Below are 20,937 nucleotides of genomic sequence, written 5' to 3' on the forward strand. Positions count from 1 at the left end.
AATTCTTGGAAAGATTTTAAAACTCACCTGGCAAGACAAGATCCTGGCCACTGAGGTCCTTTCTTGAACTGAACTGTCAAGCATTCAATTTCTACCACAATGTGGTAGTCCAGTGGACCTGGTTATGTTTTTGAATGCCAAATTAATGTTTACCTAAAGGATTATTTTATGGAGAATTTACACAAGGCAAATGTTTACCTGAAATGTAGAAGAAACAACTCAAGTTCTCTCTGAAGTACTTTGGGATAGATTGTGATATATGAGAGACATTGGCATAGAGCAGTCCAACATGGCATGCCAACATCAAATATAATCAAATATTATAAGAATATAATATAATAAGATATAATATAAGAATGTAATAATATTGCAGAATTGCAATAGTTCAAAAAAAAAGATGGGGTATGCGAATTTAGAGAAATCTCCTGTTCAAATGTTCACACGGATTATTTGTGCCTAATCTATGGTAAAGCCTTCTGAATTCATATTCATCTCATAAGCCACAGTTGGACATATTATTCTTTGACTCCAACATATCAGTGTCATTTTGGTCCTCACTCAACAGGGAAGGGGAAAGGCCAACCAATTTGTATAAAAAGCATATTATTATTATTATTATTATTATTATTATTATTATTATTATTATTATTATTATGTTCATGTAGTTCCTGGGTTTATCTTGTCATCTATACTACCAGATATTTTATGCTGTTTACAGTGAATTATCTACTATTTCCTTTTTTTGCACAGTTTTATTGGTAATATTTATGGAAATGTTGAGGATTTATGTGGATTTATTTATATCCTGCTACTTTACTAAAATTATTGTTTCAACTAGATTTTTAGTTGATTTTCTAGGATTTTTCAAGTATGTGATCAGATCATTGACAAACATAGCTTTATGACCTCCTTGGTCTTTCTGATCATTTTAATTTCTTTTTCTTTTTATTACTATTGCTAGCATTTCTAATATAGTATTGAATGGTACTGGTGATAATGGGCATGCTTGTTTCACTAGCTTATCCCCATTACCAATAATACTTAATGATTATTTTAAGAAGATTCTTTTTATCATAGGAAAAATCCATTTACACCTATGCTTTCAAATGTTTTAATTGGAATGGGTGTTGTATTTTATCAAAATATTTTTTTTGCATTTTTCTTCACATCTACATATTTTTACTGATATAATCATCTGACTTGTTATTTTCATTATTGATATAATCATTTCCCCTGTAGTAAAGCATTCCTACATTCCAGTAATAAAATCCAACTTGGTCACAATGTATAATCTTTGTGATAAATCGTTGTAGTTTTCTAGCTAGTATTTTATTTACCAATTTTGCATCCATATTAATTAGTGAAATTAGTCTATAATTTTGTTTTTACTTTTTTATGATTTTCTTTCTCTGTTTTTGTTTTTCTTGATTTTGTGATTAAGGTAGCAGTACCATATTTGTTTTGTAAAAGAACTTAAGTAGGATTCCTTCATTGTCTCTTACTCAAATAATTAATTTAATATTGGAATTTGTTGATAATTAAATATTTGGTAGAATTCACTTGTAAATTCAACTGGTTCTGATGTTTTATTAGGAAGCTGATTTATGATGTGTTCGATTTTTTTCTTATTTAAATACTCTTTTTTATCTGCTAAACTAGGGAGTTTATTTTTTGTAGTTTTTCCATTTCACTTAAGTTATTAAATTTGTTGCCATGCAATTAAACAAATAACTCCTAATAATTGCTTTGATTTCATCTTTATTAGTGGTATATTCCCTTTTTTCATTTTTGATTCTAGTGATTGGTTTTCTTTTCTCCCTTTTTAAAAATCATATTGGTCGGTGGTTTGTCTTATTTTATTCCATAATACACCTCCTATTTTTATTTATTAATTCAATGGTTATCCTACATTCAATTTTGTTAATCACAGCTTAAAATTCTAGGATCTCTAATTTGTTATTCAATAGGGAATTTTTAAATTTTTAAAATTTATATACTCATGTCATTGATCTACTCTTCATTTTATTGATGTAAATAATAGGACATAAATTTTTCTCTGATTAATGCTTTTGCTGTATCACATAATTTCATTAAGATCCTTCTCTTTAATAAAATTAGTTATTGTTTCTGTGTTTTGTTCTTTAAGCTACTAGTCCTTTAAGATTATGTTATTCCAGGGCAGTTAGGTGGCTCAGTGGATAGAGCACCAGCCCTGGAGTTAGGAGTACCTGAGTTCAAATCTGGCCTCAGACACTTAATAATTACTTAGCTGTGTGGCTTTGGGCAAGCCACTTAACCCCATTGCCTTGTAAAAGCCTAAAAACAAAAAACAAAACAAAAAAAAATAAGCAAAAAGTTTAGGTTGTTCCATCTCTAATTCAATTTTAATCTATGTTTCCATGATCCTTTATTAAATATAATTTTATTGCATTATGGTCTAAAAAGGATGTGTTTAATATATTCCCTTGTCTCCATTTTTCTATAAAATATTTCTGTCATGATATATAGTCAATTTTTGTAAAGGTACCTTGTCCTTCTGTGAAAAAAATATATTCCTTTCTATTCCCATTCAATTCTCTCTAAATATCTAAATCATCTAAGATTCTATTCACCTCATTGACTTCTTTCTCATTTACTTTTGGCTACATTTATCTAGTTCTGAGAGAGGAATGTTTAAGTCCCCCACCCTTATAGAGTTGTCTTCTATTGCCACCTGAAATTCACCTAGCTTTTTCTTTAAAAATTTATACACTATAAATTGGAAATTGAGTGAATGTCCATCAATTGGAGAATGGCTGAACAAGTTGTGGTATAAGTACATTATGGGACACTATTGTTCTATTAGAAATCAGGAGGGATGGGAATTCAGAGAAGCTTGAAAGGATTTGCATGAACTGATTCTGAGCGAGGTGAGCAGAACCAGAACACTGTACATCTTAACAGCAACATGGGGATTATGATCAACCTTAATGAACTTACTCATTCCATCAAAGCAACAATCAGGCATAATTTGGGGGTGTCTGTGATGGAGAATACCATCTCTGTATTCAGAGAAAGAATTGTGGAATTTAAACAAAGACCAAACACTATTACCTTTAATTTTTTTAAAAAAATATCTTATTCTGTTATTTTGCTATCTCTTATATTTTATTTTTTTCCCTTAAGGATATGATTTCTCTCTCATCACATGCAACTTAGATCAATGTATACCATGGAAACAATGTAAAGACTAACAGACTGCCTTCTCTTGGGGGTGGGAAGAGGGAAGTGAGATTAGGGGAAAAATTGTAAAATTCAAAATAAATAAATACATTTTTTAAAAAGAAAAATTATATACTAGCATTTGGTGTGTGAGTTTTGTATCCATGTGTGTGTGTGTGTGTGTGTGTGTGTGTGTGTGTGTGTGTGTGTGTATGTATATACATACACATATATATGTGCACATATACAAATATAGTTAATATTAATATGACTTCATTATCTATGTTACCTTTAAATATTTTATCTTTTTAAATTCAATCTAATTTACCTTTGACATTGTCTGAGATCATGATTGCCACTTCTGCTTTTTTTTTGCATCAACTGAGGTAAAATAAATTCCATCCCAGCCCTTTATTTTACTCTATATGCATCTCTTCTTTTGAAATATGTTTCATCAGTTATATTTTAAAAGGCAACATTTTTAGAATTTCTCTTTGAATGTACCTGAAATTCTCCAAAAGAAAACTTTGCTGTTATATCTTTGCATCTTTGGGAGTTTAAAGAGAAGATTTTATTCTTTTGACAGTGTAAAGAACTGTTTTTAAAAACCCAAGTTGGAAACTCTACAATTATATATAAAACTGCAATAAAGCAGCATAGTTTCAGCACTGTGCTGAAAAAAAAAGTATAATCTGTTTCTTGTAAATGATTGTTGGATTCTCGTTTTTAACACATTTTATTATTCATTCACGGGTGATTTCATCCCATACACATTCAAAATTATAATTACTAGTTGGGTATTTCCCTCCATTCTATTTTTCCTCATTGTTTATTCTCCTCTCCCTTTCTTTTTACCCCTACCTCAGTTATTTATTTTACATCTCACTATTGCTTTCCTAATCTTCACCCTTTCTAAGAATTTCTTTCAAGTTTCTGGAATATCATATTCCAAGACCTACAGTATTTTAATGTAGAAGTTGCTAAATTTGGGGTTGTTTTGACTATGGCTACACAGTATTTAAATTGGTACTTTCTAATTGCTTGTAGTATTTTCCCTTGACCTGGAAACTTCAAAACTTGCCTGGTGTTCCTGTGATTTTTTACATCTTGGGATCTCTTTCAGGTGATGACAGATGTATTTTTAAAATTTCTATTTAATACTCCAGTCCCAAAACTCCTGGAAATTTTCCTCAATAATTTCTTTAAGTGTAGTTTCTACACTTTTTTTGATCACAAATTTCAAGTATTCCAGCAATACTTATATTATCTCTTCTTGATCTTTTTTCCAGATTTGTTTTTGTAACGAGATATTTTACATTCTCTTCTATTTTCTAATTCTTTTGATTTTAGTATTTCTTGGTGTCTTATGAAGGCATTAGCTTCCCTTTGTTCGATTCTAAAGTTTAAAGAGTTATTTTCATCTGTAAGTTTTTGGATCTTTTTTCTTCCAGTTGACTAACTTTCTTTTAATATTTTTTGAGATTTTCTTGGATTGCTTTTATTTTTTTCCCTAAATTTTTCCTCAATCACTCCTAACATCCTTTAAAGCTTTTCTGAGAACTCATTTTGGGCTTGGGACCATTTTATATTTTTCTTTGAAGCTGAAGAAATAGCTGTTTTGACTTCACTGCCTTCTGAGTTTGAACCCTGATTTCCTCTAGCATCATAGGAGTTTCATGTAATGGAATTTCTTCTCTTTTGCTTACTCATTTTTAGTGGTTTGTTTCTTGATTGCGAACTTTATGCTAGAGTCCAACTTTAGTCCCAAGGTGTGGATAAAAACATCTCAGGCTTCAGGTTTTTCATGCTGCTATTTTCTGAGTGTCTTGGAGCCTGACCTCAGATACTTCTTTCCGCTGTTAAGTTCCAACAAACTCCCTGCAGGTTGCAAGCTTCAGCTCACTCCTCTGTCTTGGAAGCAAAATCAGGTCTCTGAAGTCCCATGTCAGCACAGTCAGTAAGACTTCTTCCCCTTTGCACTCCTCACTCCTCCTTGCCCAAGCCACAGCCACTGCTTTGGTATAAATTCTTGGGCCCCACATCCAGTTCCAGCTGTTGGAACTGCAATCTTTCCCTAATCAGTTGCCTCATCTCTGCGATGTCTATGGGCCAGAAATTTCTGAATCTGAGGATGCCACATACACGCTTGCCCCCAGAGCTTGTTGTCTGTGGGAAGTCAGGTCTTTCCTAACATCCTCCAAGTCTTCAACTGGATAACTACTTTAACCCAACTTTTAATTATTTCTGCAACTCTAAAGTACACTATAAGGCATTATTTTAAATTATTTGCGGGGGAATTTGGGAGAGCCAGGTAATTTTCTTCCTTATTCTGCCATCTTCTCATATTGTTTTATCTTTTAACAGCATGCAAAGTATATAAAACAGCTTGACTACTTTTGATTCAAACAATGGTAATTGTCATTGAATTGATTTACCACAGTGTAAGTTTCACACAGAAGTGATGTTTTGCTTTGTAATTTTAGATTGAATTCATTAAGAAACATTATCAAGTCTGAAGTGAAAACTAATCTTGAAAGTCATTTAGTGTTTGATAATAGTGGTTGAGGACTGTTCTTCTGGTTCAGAAAAAACTTCCATTTCATCCCAGATGTTCAAATGGACTGTTTATGCTTGGCCTCTGGTAGAGTCCTCTGGGCTTGTTTTGACAGATTAACATAGTGATATGATTGGTCCTCTTAAAATACAAAAGAATGAATACCTAGATGTTCATTCATTATGAATCTGCTAGGTTTAGTTTGTATAAAAAAATGGGTGTGAAAAGTTTAATGACTTTTCTCCCATGGTTCCAACTGTTTTCCAGAATATTTGAGTCAATTTATAACTCAACCAAGGATATATTAGTGTATCTATCTTCTTATTTCCACCCTGTTTCTATCTTCTCATATTTTCCAACTTAAATGATATGAAATGAATCATCAGACTTATTTTAATTAGCATATTTCATATTATAGTGATTTGGAATATTTTTGGTCACTTGATATTTCTTCTAAAAAATTCTTATCTAATGAAAAGAAAGCCATTCTTGTGGTCAAGACCTGTGTTCAAATCTTTCTTCCCACATACGAGTTAGGTGACCCAAAGCAAATTGCTTAACTTTTGTGAAGGAAAGATACCTTTGTTATGGAAATGTGCAATTTGACCAAATTATCCCCTTGAAGACCAAATAGTAAAACCCATCTGAACTGCCTTCATTCTTTTTAGCCTAAATACAGAGCTTCATTCATTCTTTAGCTGTAAATGACCTCACAAATGTCACACTCAAGATACAACTAGAAACTTTCCTGACCAAATTCTTACAGAGAAGGACTATATCTTATTGATCCATTCAAATACCACAAAATATGCTGATTGGTTGTGTACTTTAAGTCAGTCATAAATACTTTTACATGTCACATCTATAACTCAGAATCCATGAGCTTCCCTTTCTTAATGTTCTAATCAAGATCTCCTTTCTTTTTTCGACTACCCATTCTATTTGATCCACAGATGTACAAAATTACCTGTATATGACTTTCCATTGGGTAATCAAGGAATCCAAGCTGAGAAAAATCATTCAACACCTTTCAGGACTTCAGGCAACTCTCTAAGAACATAAGTTTCAAAAGAAGTGCTGACATATTGGTAAAGTGAGTTTTCTTAGTTCTCTTTACCAATGAAATCACAACACTAGTCTTGTATAAAAACTGTTAACAACTTTTCAGGAAAGGACAGGTGAGCAATATTTGATAAAAAGATTCTTTCTCCAGATAATGGTTTATCTTCTTTGTCTTATGCTTGTGCTTGTGTTTGTGTAAAAGTATTTTAGATTTATATAACTAATGCTATTGTGATTTTTATAATACTCTGCCTCTTGTTTGGTTAAATATTGGATGAGTTTAAAAAGAATAGATTGCATTTATTATTTTTAATAATAATAAATACTTTATCTAGATTTTTTTTTTGTTGTTCAATCAATTCAGGCATGTACAGCTTTTCATGACCCCATTTGGGGTTTTCTTGACAAAAATACTAGAGTGGTTTGTCATTTCCTTCTCCAGCTCATTTTATGAGGAAACTGTGGCAAACAAGATTAAGTGACTTGCCCTGGGTCACACTGAGTGTCTAAGGAAAGACTTGAAGTTAGGAAGGTGAATCTTTGATATACTTTGTTACATCTTAACTTTTCTTGAGTTTCCCCACTTTCCACATTTTAATGAACATTTATAAAATTACTACTATATGTGATACCTATATGGGGATTGCAAGTTGAAAATAGCATGATATAAGTAGTCTATGTGTGTTTGAAAACTCATTACATGCTGGTTAATCAGACTTCTGTTTCTTTGTTCTTTTATTTTATTCTATATAATTTGCAACTCATACAGAGGCATGTACAGAAGTGCAGACCAAGCTTAATCTCCAAAAAGGGAGATAGCATGGATATAAGCAGGGATGTGCTGGAGTCAGCTCAAACTTGCTCAAAGTAGCTGATAGTTAAATTTTTAACATTGTAAACTTAAAAAAATGATGAAGAAAATGTTAAAAATACAAATGTTAAAAGTATATTGTAGATCATTTTTTCTGGAATGTTAGTTGTTATAATATTTGGGTGACTGAGTACTGAGCTCATCTTTTTGAATTTAAATCTTGCCTCAGACATTTTCTAGCTGTGTGATCCTGTTTTGCCCCAGTTTTCTTAACTGCAAAATAAATTGGAGAAGGAAATGGCAAACCACTCCAATATCATTGCAAAGAAAATGCCAAATCATGTCAAGAAGAGTTGGATAAAATTTAAATGACTTCACGGAAAGAAGCACATGCTTGGACACAAATTACCATCATACAATCTGTATATAATAAATGCTCTAAGAAAAGTCCCTTTAAAACTGTGTTTTCATAGAGAATGTGGAGGAATTAACAGTTAAATTAGCAAAATTAAAAAGAGAGTATAAGAACTCTACAAGTAAAACTGAGAAAGCAGATTCTGCACAAGCAAAACCAAAGTAGCCAATTTTCACAGGTAGTGTTTCTAATAAAAATTCTCATTTCTAAAGTATTTGGAGAAATGAGACAAATTTATAAGGGCACAATTGATAGATGGTCAAAGGATATGAAAAGGTATATTTAAGATAAAGACATTAAAGTTATCTAGAATCAGGGCTGCTAGGTGGCAAAGTGGATAAAGCACCGGCCCTGGGGTCAGGAGTACCTGGGTTCAAATCCGGTCTCAGACACTTAATAATTACCTAGCTGTGTGGCCTTGGGCAAGCCACTTAACCCCGTTTGCCTTGCAAAAACCTAAAAAAAAAGTTATCTAGAGTCAAATGAAAAAATTCTCTAAATCATTATTGATTAGAGAAATGCAAATTAAAACAACTCTGAGGTACTACTTCACACCTATCAGATTGACTAAAATTTTTTTTTTAAGAAGATCAATAATGAAGAGCATGTGGGAAAACTGGGATGCTAATGCACTATTGGTGGAATTGTAAACTGATCTATACATTCTGGAGAGCATTTGTTGCCCAAATGGCAACAAATTTCATCTATCAATGCTACTATAGGTTGGCATCTCAAGGAGATCAAAGGGAAAAAGACCCACATGTATAATAAAATATTTATAGCAGCTCTTTTGTGGTGGCAAACAATTAGAAATTGACAGCCTATCCATCAATTGGGGAATACTGAACAAGTTATGGTAAATGAATGTTATGGAGTACCATTGTTGTATGAGGAATCATGAGTGGCTAGACTTCAGAAAAGCCTGGAAAGACTTGAAAGAATGATGTTAAGTGAAAAGAGCAGAATTGGGAAAACATTGTACACATTAACATTGTGAGATGATCAACTAAGATCAATTCACCTCCTCTCAGAAGTTCAGTGATAAAGGACAGCTCTGAGAGACTTGCTATGGGAAAAATTATGGAGTCTGAATGCTTAACTAAGCATACTATATTCACTTTTTAAAACTTCTTTTATGTTTTTTCTTTCTTTCTAATGGTTCCCCCCTTGATTTCTAATTCTTTTGGCACAATATGTCTAATTTGGAAATATGTTAAACATGATTGTGCATATAACAACCTATATCAGATTTGTCACTGGCATGGGTAAGGGAAGAGAAAGGGGGGACATAAAAATGTGGAACTCAAGCTAGAACAAGGATGAATGTAGAAAACTATCTTTGCATGTAATAGGAAAAAGTAAAATAAAATAATATTAAGAAAAATAGTCCAATGTGCCTGAAAATAACTGAACAATCACATCAGAGCTTTTTTCATAATGAAATTATTATTTCATGTAGAATGATTAAATTTACTCTTTAAAACTGAGCAATCAAATAATACCACACAGGGGGAACAAACAGAGAAACAAGAAAAAAATTCAAGATCAGGGGATATATTGTGTTACTTAAATGGGAACCATTTATATTTCTAATCAGTTTATCCTGCCCCATAGTGGTTTTTTCAGGTCCTCTTTCCTATTTATTTCCCTCTAATATATTCTCTATTTAACAAAATTTCAACTGGCTTTTCTAAACCTGCCTTCTTCATTAACTGTGTTTTTTCCCCATTTGTCCTTTTTTTTTATAAGTTTCCTTTTAGATAAGAGGCACTTTGGTAACAGTAAGGTCCAGTGGGAGAACTGCAAGATTTGGAGGTTGGGGAAATCTGACTTCAATTACTGTGGTGCTATTTATTATCTATTTGACTTTGGATGTCCTCACTTGAAAATGAGAGAAGTTGGACTATATTAATCCTTTTTTTGTTTGTTTTTGTAGGCAATGGGGTTAAGTAACTTGCCCAAGGTCACACAGTAAGTATCAAGAGCTCAGATCCTCCTAATTAAAGGACCACTTAGCTTCCCCTGCTAGATTAATCTTAAGGTTATTCCCACCTAAAAATCTTGAGTCCTTTTCACTTCACAGTTGTTTAACATTTCTGTGATTTACCACCTGCTGTGTGTGTGTGTGTGTGTGTGTGTGTGTGTGTGTGTGTGTGTGTGTTGTGTGTGTGTGTGTTCTCTCTAAGGTCCCTGAGTGATGTGCTGTGACTTACACATTTTACAGTCTGACTCCTTGAAGGAGCCAGAACATTTCACAACATTATCAAGGAAATTTAGGGCAAACATAAAATCCACTTTCCCCCCAAAGGAATTATGTTATCTTGAGAAGCTAAGCCACTCAAGCTTTCAGTCTCTGGGTCCATCTCTACATAGCCCATTGCACCCAGTTAGTCCTAGACCCTTCATTATTCATCTCCCCTGGGGTATCTTCAGGCCACACTATTGATTCCATAAAATGTGATGCTTTATAATCCCTCCACTTTCTTTCTAGTTCTTGTGCTTGAAAGTCATCAAATCTTCCTCTTTGTCCTCTTCCCTTCTCCCAGATGTAACATTCAAGGAAAAAGAAGTAATGAATCAATTTAAAATATTTTATTTCTCAAAAATCTATCTTTTGCCTGTTGAAATATTCAGGAATCTTTTTAATTGAAAGGGAGAGACTTCCAGCCAAAATGGTGGAGAGAAAACAGGCACTGTGCTAAGGTCTCCTGGTTTTCCCTCAAAAATAATATGAAAGAAACCTCTTAACAGAAATTCAATTGACAAAACCCAGAAAGAGACGCTAGGAGAAGAACATCTATCAAAAAGTCTATCTCAAGGGACTGTGGGAGGAACTTGGAGTGAAGAGCAGAGAGCCAGCGGGGACTGGGTAAAGCCAGAGAACCAGCCTTAACCATGGAGATTTTAGTGAGTGGTGGGTCTGAGGACCAACTTTAGCCATGGAATCTTTGGCTGTTGAGTCCCAGCCAGGCTGAAGAGCTTGTTCTAGCACACAGTTGCAAAGCACGGATGAACATTGACCCCTAGGGCTTGGGGCCCCTGAGCTCCATACTTTTAGAGGAGACTTCTTCTGAGAACAAACACAGTAACAGCGCCCCCCATCCCCTCATGTTCAGGTGTGGGCAGCAGGGCTTCCTCAGATGAAAGGGAGATTAACTACCACCCCCAGGGGCCCAGCCCACATTGTTCAAGGAAAATTCAGACTCTGCTTCAACCCCTCACCCCCTCCAGGGTGAGGGAGAAGGTCTCAAACACTAAAGAGAAAGCAACCAATGCCCCCTACTGGCTGGCCCTCTTGGAGTTACCAAGCCAGATGAACAAAGCCTCTAGTATTTTCAAAAGCAAACCTATGAGAGCCAGCCCTTCCTCAAACAGAAGATCCTAGGAAAATTGTTAGATTCCTGATGACTGACTTATCCTTTCCCAGGCAAACATGGAAGAGGTGGGAGACAAGAATGGAAAGTTCTCCAAGTTCTCCATTTATTTACCAGAATACAAGTGCTTAAATATCCTCCCCAGTCCCTGGTCCACTCCCACTCCCGTGACACTCTCCAATCAACCAGTAAAACAATGCTTTGGTGCAGGTGATGAAACTTTACAGTACTACTACATGCAACAGTCTCTTAAAGAAAATGAAGGCCAGCAGAAAGTAGGGCCCATTGAGAAATACTTTGAAAGCGCAGATCTTAACCCAGAGAGATCTAGAATTTCCAAGGAGAATATGAATTGGCCTCCAGTCCAGAAAGACTTCTTTGAAGAAATCAGGAAGGAGTTTAAATATCAATTGGAAAAATTGGGAAAAGAAACTCAAGAGAAAATTAACACCTTGCAAGAGAAAATTAACATCTCACAACAAGAAAACAAATCCTTGTAAAATACAATTGGACAAATACAAAATGAGAATAATTCGCTCAGACCCTCAAATGGACAAATGCAAAAAGAAAACAATCCTCTCAAAACTAACAGTCAAATGGAAAACTCCTTCAAAAATGAAATTGACCAATGGGAAAAGAAGTTGCAAAAGGTAAAGGAAGAAAATTCTTCTCTAAAAAAAGGAACGGAATCTGTGGAAACTAATGATTCATAAGACAACATTCTGTTAAAAAAAACCAAAAGATTGAAAAATTAGAAGAAAATGTATAATATTTCATCAGCAAAATGACTGACCTTGAGAATAGATCTAGGAGAGACAACCTAAGAATTATAGGTCTTCCTGAAAGCATTGAAAAGTAAAAAAGCCTAGATTTAATATTGCAGCATTTATTGATGGAAAACTGCCCGGATATCATGGAACCAGAGGGCAAAATAGTTATTGAAAGAATACATTGATCCTCTCTAGGAAAGAATCATAAAATGAATACACTAAGGAATATTGTGGTCAAATTCCAGACCTATCAAATTAAAGAGAAAATCCTTCAAGCAGCCAGAATGAAACAATTTAAATACCAAGGAGCCTCAGTAAGGTTTACACAGGACTTGGCTGCATCAAAATTAAGGGATCGAAGGGCCTGAAATGAGATATTCTGAAGAACAAAGGAGCTTGGAATGCAGCCAAAAATTCACTATCTGGCAAAACTGAGCCTTCTCTTTGAGGGGAAAAGATGGGCATTTAACGAAATGGGAGACTGTCAATATTTCCTGATGAAAAGAACAGAGCTAAATATAAAATTTGGACATCAAACAGGAGGCTCAAGAGACACATGAAAAGGTTTAAAAAAAAGGGTAAAGAAAAAACTGCTATCCAATAAGATGAAACTAGCTATATCCCCACCTGGGAGAAAGATTCTCATAACTCTTGAGAATTGTAACTCTATTAGAATATACTAAGCTAGAAGTGATGGATACTTGTAACTTTTCTATAACTCAGATAGAATGACTTAAAACAATACCTCCTTAAAAGGGGCGACAGTAAGGAGATGGGAGGAGGGAGGAAATTGAATGGGATAAATCTCATTACATTAAGAGGTAAATAGAACCTATTGCAATAGAGGGGAAGAAGGGAGCAGGTAAGAAACACCTAAATATTACTCTCATCAGATTTGGCTTAAAGTTAACATACATACAATCATTTAAGAAATGTATCTTACCTTTCAAGTATTAAAAGGGGAAAAGGAGTGGGGATGGGGAGGTGGGAAAAGGGGAATTATCAGAAGGAAGGGAAGGAAGAAGGGGGGGAGAGAAAGGGGAAAGAAAGGAGAAGGGGTTGATATAGGAGGGCAAACACACTGAACGTGACAGTATTTAGAAACAAAATATTGGGGAATATGGATAAAGTGGAAAAAGGGGGAAATACAGAGGGAAGATAACATGGAGGGCAATAAAGAGTTAATAATTATAACTTTGAATGTGAATGGGATAACTCTACCTTAAAATATGTGAATAGCAGAATGGATTAAAAAACAGAATCCTACAATACACTGCTTACAAGAAACACATTTGAAGCAGAGAGATACATATAGAGTAAAGGTAAAGGGTTGGAGCACAATATATTTTACTTCAGTTGAAGTGAAAAAAGCAGGGATAGTGATCCTTATCTCAGACAAAGCAGCAGCAAAAATAGATATCGTTTAAAAGAGATTAGGAAGGAAATCATATCCTCCTAAAAAGTACCATAGACAATAAAGTAATTTCATCAGACTGACTTCTGGGTGGTGGGGTGGAGGGAAGCAAGATTGGGGGGAAATTGTAAAATTCAAAATAAATAAAATATTTCTTTTATTAAAAAAATTACAATATAAAAGAAAGGGAGAGACAGGTATTCACCTGAACTTAGTTGGGAAAGTTATTTAAAATAAATTAAAATAAAAGGGATACTCTGCTTTTAAGCAAATGACATAACCCCATACATTTGCCACTTCTGGAAAGGACCTATCCATTGACTGCCCAATAGTTCTACTCTGCTATAAGCATTGCCTCCTATTAGAAGGTGTTCTTTTATAAGATAGTGTTTGGTTATATTTTATGTTTATAAATCTTTTTTTGCAAGACAAACAGGGTTAAGTAACTTGCCCAAGGCCAAACAGCTAGATAATTATTGTGTCTGAGGCTGGATTTGAACTCAGGTACTCCTGACTCCAGGGCCAGTGCTCTATCCACTGCACCACCTAGCCGTCCAAGGAGTAAATCTTAATAAATGTATTTTTCTCTCTCATTCAAAAGAGGACTTCTTGTTGCTCAGTCATGTTCTTTATGTGACCTCATTTAGGGTTTTATTGGCAGAGTATTGTAATAATTTCTCATTTCTTTCACCAGTTCATTTCATAGAAGAGAAAAGTGAGGCAAGCAGGGTTAAAGGACTTGCCAGGATCATACCCTTAATAAGCGTCTGGCACCACCCAGCTGCCCCATTATTAGTAGCTAAGAGGTTATCAACACAAAATGATTAATCAGTCAATAACTTTTTTAGATTAGGATCTTAAGGAAGTAAGATGAACTGCCATTTTTTTTCAATATTTTATGGTGTGCAAAGCATTTTATACATATTATCTTATTTACAACTGAGTCAGGGAAGCAAGTTATAAAATGACAAAACTAAAAAAGATAACTAATACTGTTCATTAGTCAAGGTATAGATTGGATGTTGGTGAGTACAAAGTTCAGAGACTCACACACAGATTAAGAGGAGGTATAGTGTGAATATACCCCTAGACATACAGGGCTGGATGCAGCCAGAATAGCAGGATGTCATCTCATAAAGGTCTGGAAACATCCCCAAAGCCCTTTTCCAGTTATTGGGCTGGTCCTTCTTTTCTCCCTCCTGCTCTCTCTCTCTCATTTCTCTTCTCTCCTCCAAGGAAAAGGCAATGCATGATTTTGTTGATGGCAGTCAGACCAGAGGAATGAGTATCTGGTACTTCTAAGATGTTCAACAACAACTTCCAGAACTAAGGAGACACTCTTGTTTTGGGCATTAGGTTCATTGGGATACTTTTCTTCTTTGCTACATTCTTCTTTGTTTTAATATGTCCCTATATGATAAAGATAACATTTTAGAGAATGCAGAAACTTACTTAAATGTTAAAATGATTATTTAGTCATCTTTAATCTTTCAAAAAGATGTTTAGAGCTCAACCTAATTGCAGATTATGAAAGTAATCATATTAATAAATGCATCCTTAGTCTTTTGTGGTGTTTTTCATGTCTATTTGTGAAGCAAATAAATATATGTTTCATATCAGATTCATATCATATACATAGAGTACCTTTCTATATGGCCTTTTGGAAAGATCCATCAGTAGAATTTTAGGTTAAAACCTAAGCCTTAAGCAATCTCTCCTCTCGGAACTGGAGAAATTAACATAACTAGGCAACGTGGACCCAATCTCTATCATTAAAGATCAAACTCCCTCAGCACTGAACCCATTCTAACCACATGAGTGAGTTCAGAGCAGAGGATCTATGTAAACAGGAGAGGAAGAAGATTACCCTAGACTCCTACTCCCAGTAGTAATTATCTTTATTAAACAGAAGAAACAAAAAGGTCAAATTCCCGATAAATTATATGACTTACTTGTAGTCACACAGATACTCAGATCACTCAATAATCTTTTGTTGTATTTTAACATCATGGTTCTACCCCCAAATGTTTTGGCCTATTTATGCCCAACCTGTAGTAGTCTTCCAAGCTCATATTGGTTTGATCAATCACAGTTGGACACAATGTACCTTGACCCCAACATCATGATGTCATTTAGTACTCTTCAAGAATGAAGGATAACAACTAACCAACCAATGAGCATTGTGATCAGCAGAAGATCCAGAATTAAAATATCCTGATTCAGCCCAGTTTGCTTTCCACCATGTTGCCTCCAAAAGATAGAGAGGCAACCTGAGAAGACAGTGACCTGAGTAAGCATAATTTGATTATACACTTCAAGGGATTTGGGAGGGGAAAAATACAACAGAAATATGAACTTTGCCAAATCTGCATCTCAGACCAATTTAAAACATTTAGATACATTTGTAACACCTGATTTCAGGTCTGCATTCCCTGTGATTATGTGATGAGAGGAAAAGAATTTCTCTTTTGTGAATATATTCTCATTTATTTCTAGAGCTTTCATAGACAAAAAAGTATACAGTATACTCAAAAAGTAGCTTCTAAGAATCATTTCTCCCCTAAGATCCAGTCCAAAGCTATTAAAATACATTATGTAGGTTACTTTAAAATCCAAGTAGGACATATTCAAGTAGTAAGTCAGGAAATACTTGGAAGGTGGAATATAGTTTTCTAATAATGCATTTCAAGTATTACAGAGAAAATGTTCAAAACTCGTGAGTTAGGAATGGGATGGAAGGCTGATATATGCCTAATCTAATAAAGCAAAAGCTAGAATCACAGTAATATGGCCATTGATAATTTATCATGTTCTCATTCTGGCAGATGTTAAGGTGTTTTCAGATTTCCTGTGTTAAAGAAAAATCCTTCAAAGCAAAAGTGATATCATGGTGCAGACATTTACCAGATTCATAGTCTTTGTCAAAATTAATTTATATACCTAATATTATCTTTTCTTTTCCTATAGAAAATATTCAGTAATTTAATTAGATTAAATGTTAGAAACTAAATATTCACTAATTGCTAGGTTCTGAGAAATATTTATTTTCTAATTCAAATATATAAACAATTCCTTCCTTCCATCCTTCCCACTCTTCCCTCCAGCCCTTCTGATATTTCCATTTACTGGTAGAAAAAGAGTGGGACATGTGAATACTATGATATGACAGGAACAAAGTTAATAATCATGAAAGAGATTCTCCTCATTTCTAGAATAATTTCTTAAGGATTTAGAAGCATATTTTAATATCTTTCCATATTTTGTACATGGTTCTCCTCCTAGATCCATTTCTTCATCTTCCAATGTAACAGCAACAAGTCTCCAGAGGAAGCCTGAGGGTTGGTGGGAAGATTATACATCCTGAAACTATTGGTGGAGATATTATACTCCCCTTAGAATCTATGTAACAAAGCATGGATAAATTCTTTGCTGCTTGTGCTAATTCTGACCTAATACTAAAAAGAACAGACTCTCCATCAGTCAACATCACACCACTTATAACCATTGGTTCAGTAAATGAAGAAATGTTGAATGCAATGGACAAATTCATTTGCCTTGGTAGTGTACTTTCCAAGGATGTACACATGACAAATCTGAACAAAACACTAAAAATCAGAGCTATGGCCTTAATGACAAAGAACCATGTAGTCAAAGCTATGATTTTTCCAGTAGTAATTCATGGCTGTGATAGTTCTATTGTAAGAAAAGCCAAGTACTACAGAATTGATACTTTGCAATTGTGGTACTGGAGAAAACTTCTGAGAATTTTTTGGGCAGAAAGAAGATCAAATTAATCACTCCTTAAAGAAATTAATTCAGGTTCAAATACTGAAGTTGAAGCTTAAATATTTTTGTCATATGAGAAGATGGGTTTCATTGAAAAAGACTGTGGTGTTGGAGAAGATTGAAGGCGAAAAGAAAAGGGGATGATAGAGGATGAAATGGATAAATAGACTGACTTTGAGAAATAGTGGAGGATAAAAGGGTGTGGTGTGTTATGATCCATGGGATCATGAAGAGTCAGATATGACTAAGCAACAAGACACATACATGATGAGATTGATGCACACACTGCCAGAGTTAGCACAGCATTTAGGATGCCCCAAAGGAATCTGGAAGAGAAGCAATATTAGGCTGCCTACTAAACTGATGGTCTACAGAACCATTGTGTTGACTTCACTGATGTATGCCTGTGAAACCTGGACAGTGCTATGTCAGGAACCAGATCTATTTCCATTTAAATTATCTTGGGAAGATTCTGAAGATCACCTGGCAAAATAAGGTACTAGACATTGAGCCAAACTGCCAAGCATTTTAAACTCTACTTCAGAGAGCACAACTCTGATGATTTGTCCACATTGTTCCAAATGTACACTCAGCTAAAAGACTATTTTGCAGAGTAATCACATAAGGCAAAATGCTCACATGGAGATCAGAAGAAATGATGAAAAATTACTTTGGAATCAATTATTAGACATGGGAGACACATGGGAGACAGGGACCATACATCATGGTGTGCCCACATCAAAGAAGGTGTTGGGAATTATAAACAAAACAGAATATTAGTAGCTCAGTAGAAATACGAGATGCACAAATTTAGAGACATCTCCAGTCTAGTCATATGGACTATTTGTGCCTCATCTGTGGTAGAGCCTTCCAGGTTCATACTGGTCTGATCATACCATTCATTGATCCAACATGCTAATTCATTTTGTTCCTCTTCAAGAATGAAGGACAAGTAGCAAGAACAACAACATACTAGGAAATTAGTTTAGTAGTAATAAGGCCTTGAGGAAGGCCTTGTGACTGCTATGAAAGTTATTAATGGACCTCATTGCTCAATAGACTACTTTATTAAGGTTCTTGTAACAGCCAGCTGTTATCTTTTCTCCTATAACCATGAATGATGCATTTCTTTTCATTTATTACTCAAATGCATCTGTGATCGAATCTAGGTGATGTTCTTTTTAACAATGTAGAAAATTTTCCATACCTGCCTATCCTGTGCAGTGTTTGATCGTGTCTTTCCAAAATGCTTTGGTTCTTTCTCATTTCTCCTGACATCTCAAGAATTACAATGTAGTAAATGAGATGTCTACCAGTTACTCTTTGCTCTTTCCACTTTGAATAAGTTATCTTCTTTTTTATCATACATTTCTTTGGTGTCATCTTTTACTACAATTCTTCATAATTCTCTTTTTGTTAAACTTTATGGTCTTTTCACTTCCTATCATGTTCCTCCTCATTACTTTCTTAGTGATAATCATTTTCAATTCAGTTGGTGAGGAAGAACTGTATCTTTGGTTTATATAAGGCTTGAGAATTCTACAGATTAGATAAGGACATTTTTTAATCAGGGAAACAACTCTGTTGCTGTTGTTCATTATTTTCAATTGTGTCTGACTCTTATGACTTTGCTTGCAATTTTCTTGACAAAGATAGTGGAGAGCTTTTCTATTTCCCTCTCCAGTTCATTTTACAGATGAGGAACTGAAGCAAATGGGGTTGTGACTTGCCCATAGTCACAAGGGTCTGAGGTCAAATTTGAACTGAGCCTAGATTTAGTACTTTATTGTCTTTTACCACCTCTCTACTCCAGAGATATACTAGCTACACTTTTGACTTCACTTGTTTGCCTCTGATACATTTTATTAAATTACACTAAGATATGTAAGTTTTACATGTGAATTATCTTGATATGGCTATTGGTTTATCACAAAATTACCTCTTTGGAAATACTCATTAGAAAATGGTGGAGGGAAAATAGCTGAGTTGGATTAACTTTGGAAATTTCCAATGAGTCTCTGAATTTCCAAACTAATACAAATGGTATTCAGTTTCAGATTGAATATGTTAATTTGTTTTGCTATATTGTTGAACTGCTATTAGAGACCTGAATCAAAGTTTTCCCAGGTTTTTCTGAAATCATCCTGCATGTTATTTCTTATAGCAAAAAGGTATTACTTCAGACAATGTTTTTTGATTATGAGGAAAATAAACCACTATTGATTAGAGAAATGCAAACTAAATCAACTCTGAGATACTACTTTGTACCCATCAGATTTTCTTTTCTTTTTTTTCAGTTTTTGCAAGGCAATGGGGTTAAGTGGCTTGCCCAAGGCCACACAGCTAGGTAATTGTAATTATTAATGGTCTGGGGTTGGATTTGAACTCAGGTACTCCTGACTCCAGGGTTGGTGCTCTATCCACTGCATCACCTAGCTGCCCCCCAGATTTTCTAGTATTATAGAAAAGGGAAGTGACAAATGCTGGGGGGAATGTGGAAAAACTGGGGCACTAATGCATTGTTGAACTAATTGTGAACTAATCCAATCATTCTAGAGAGCCCTTTGGAACTATGTGCAAAGGGTTATAAAACTGCAGTATATACCCTTTGGCTCAGTAAATATCCCAACTAGTTCTGTATTCCCAAATTTTCAATAAAAGGAATACCTATACATACAAAAATATTTATAGCTACTCTTTTTGTGGTGAAAAAGAGTTGGAAATTGAGGGGATGCTCATCAATTGAGAATAACTAAACAAGTTGTAGCATATGCTTTTGAGATGATGAATGGGGATGTTGAATTTTGGAGAGAACTCTGTGTAAAGTGGGTGTGGATGAGAGAGACAGACAGACAGACAGGGATAGAAAGACTCATACAGAGAGACAGAAATAAGTCTGTCTTATTAAGTCAGAGAATGTGTGTCTGTGTGTGTGTGTGTCTGTGTGTGTGTGTGTGTGTGTGTACATGTGGAGTGGTGTTTGTGTGTACATGTTGGAGTTGGGTGAGAATTAGTCAAATGAACTCTCATCTTTCAGGACTCTCATAACAATTCACCTGAGAAAGTGATGTATTCAGGGACTGAATGGGGGCTATCTCTCAGAGTTATAGTCCTCCCCTTGCAATTATACTATGTAGAATAATATAATCCCCAAAATGAGGGGGGGGACCTTTCTTCAGCAGGGAGAAACAAATGAGCTTAGGAACTAATTAACAAGAATAATTCATTAAAATAGGAAGCTTCTATGTGGGACTTCTTTCAGGCCTCACCCTGTCCAGCCCTGCCTTGTTCTTTTGTTCCACTTTCCTGGGTCAGGTGAACTAGAGGTCAGTATTCCTAGGTTTCTGCCTCCTAACTTCAAGCAGTGTCTTGGTGTCTTGCCACATCCTCCTTTCGTTTCTTGACTGAATTAATCTTTGTGAGAAAAAAATGATTTGAAGGCACATTTTATACCCTTTGCCGTATTGCTTGTTCCAGATGTAAAAAATTGCTAGTTGCATCTCTGATCCTCAGAATATCTTTCCAATAAGTTCACTGTGAAATAAATAAA

This window comes from Macrotis lagotis, chromosome 6 (genome assembly GCF_037893015.1).
Source record: "Macrotis lagotis isolate mMagLag1 chromosome 6, bilby.v1.9.chrom.fasta, whole genome shotgun sequence".
In the NCBI taxonomy this organism is placed as follows: Eukaryota; Metazoa; Chordata; class Mammalia; order Peramelemorphia; family Peramelidae; genus Macrotis; species Macrotis lagotis.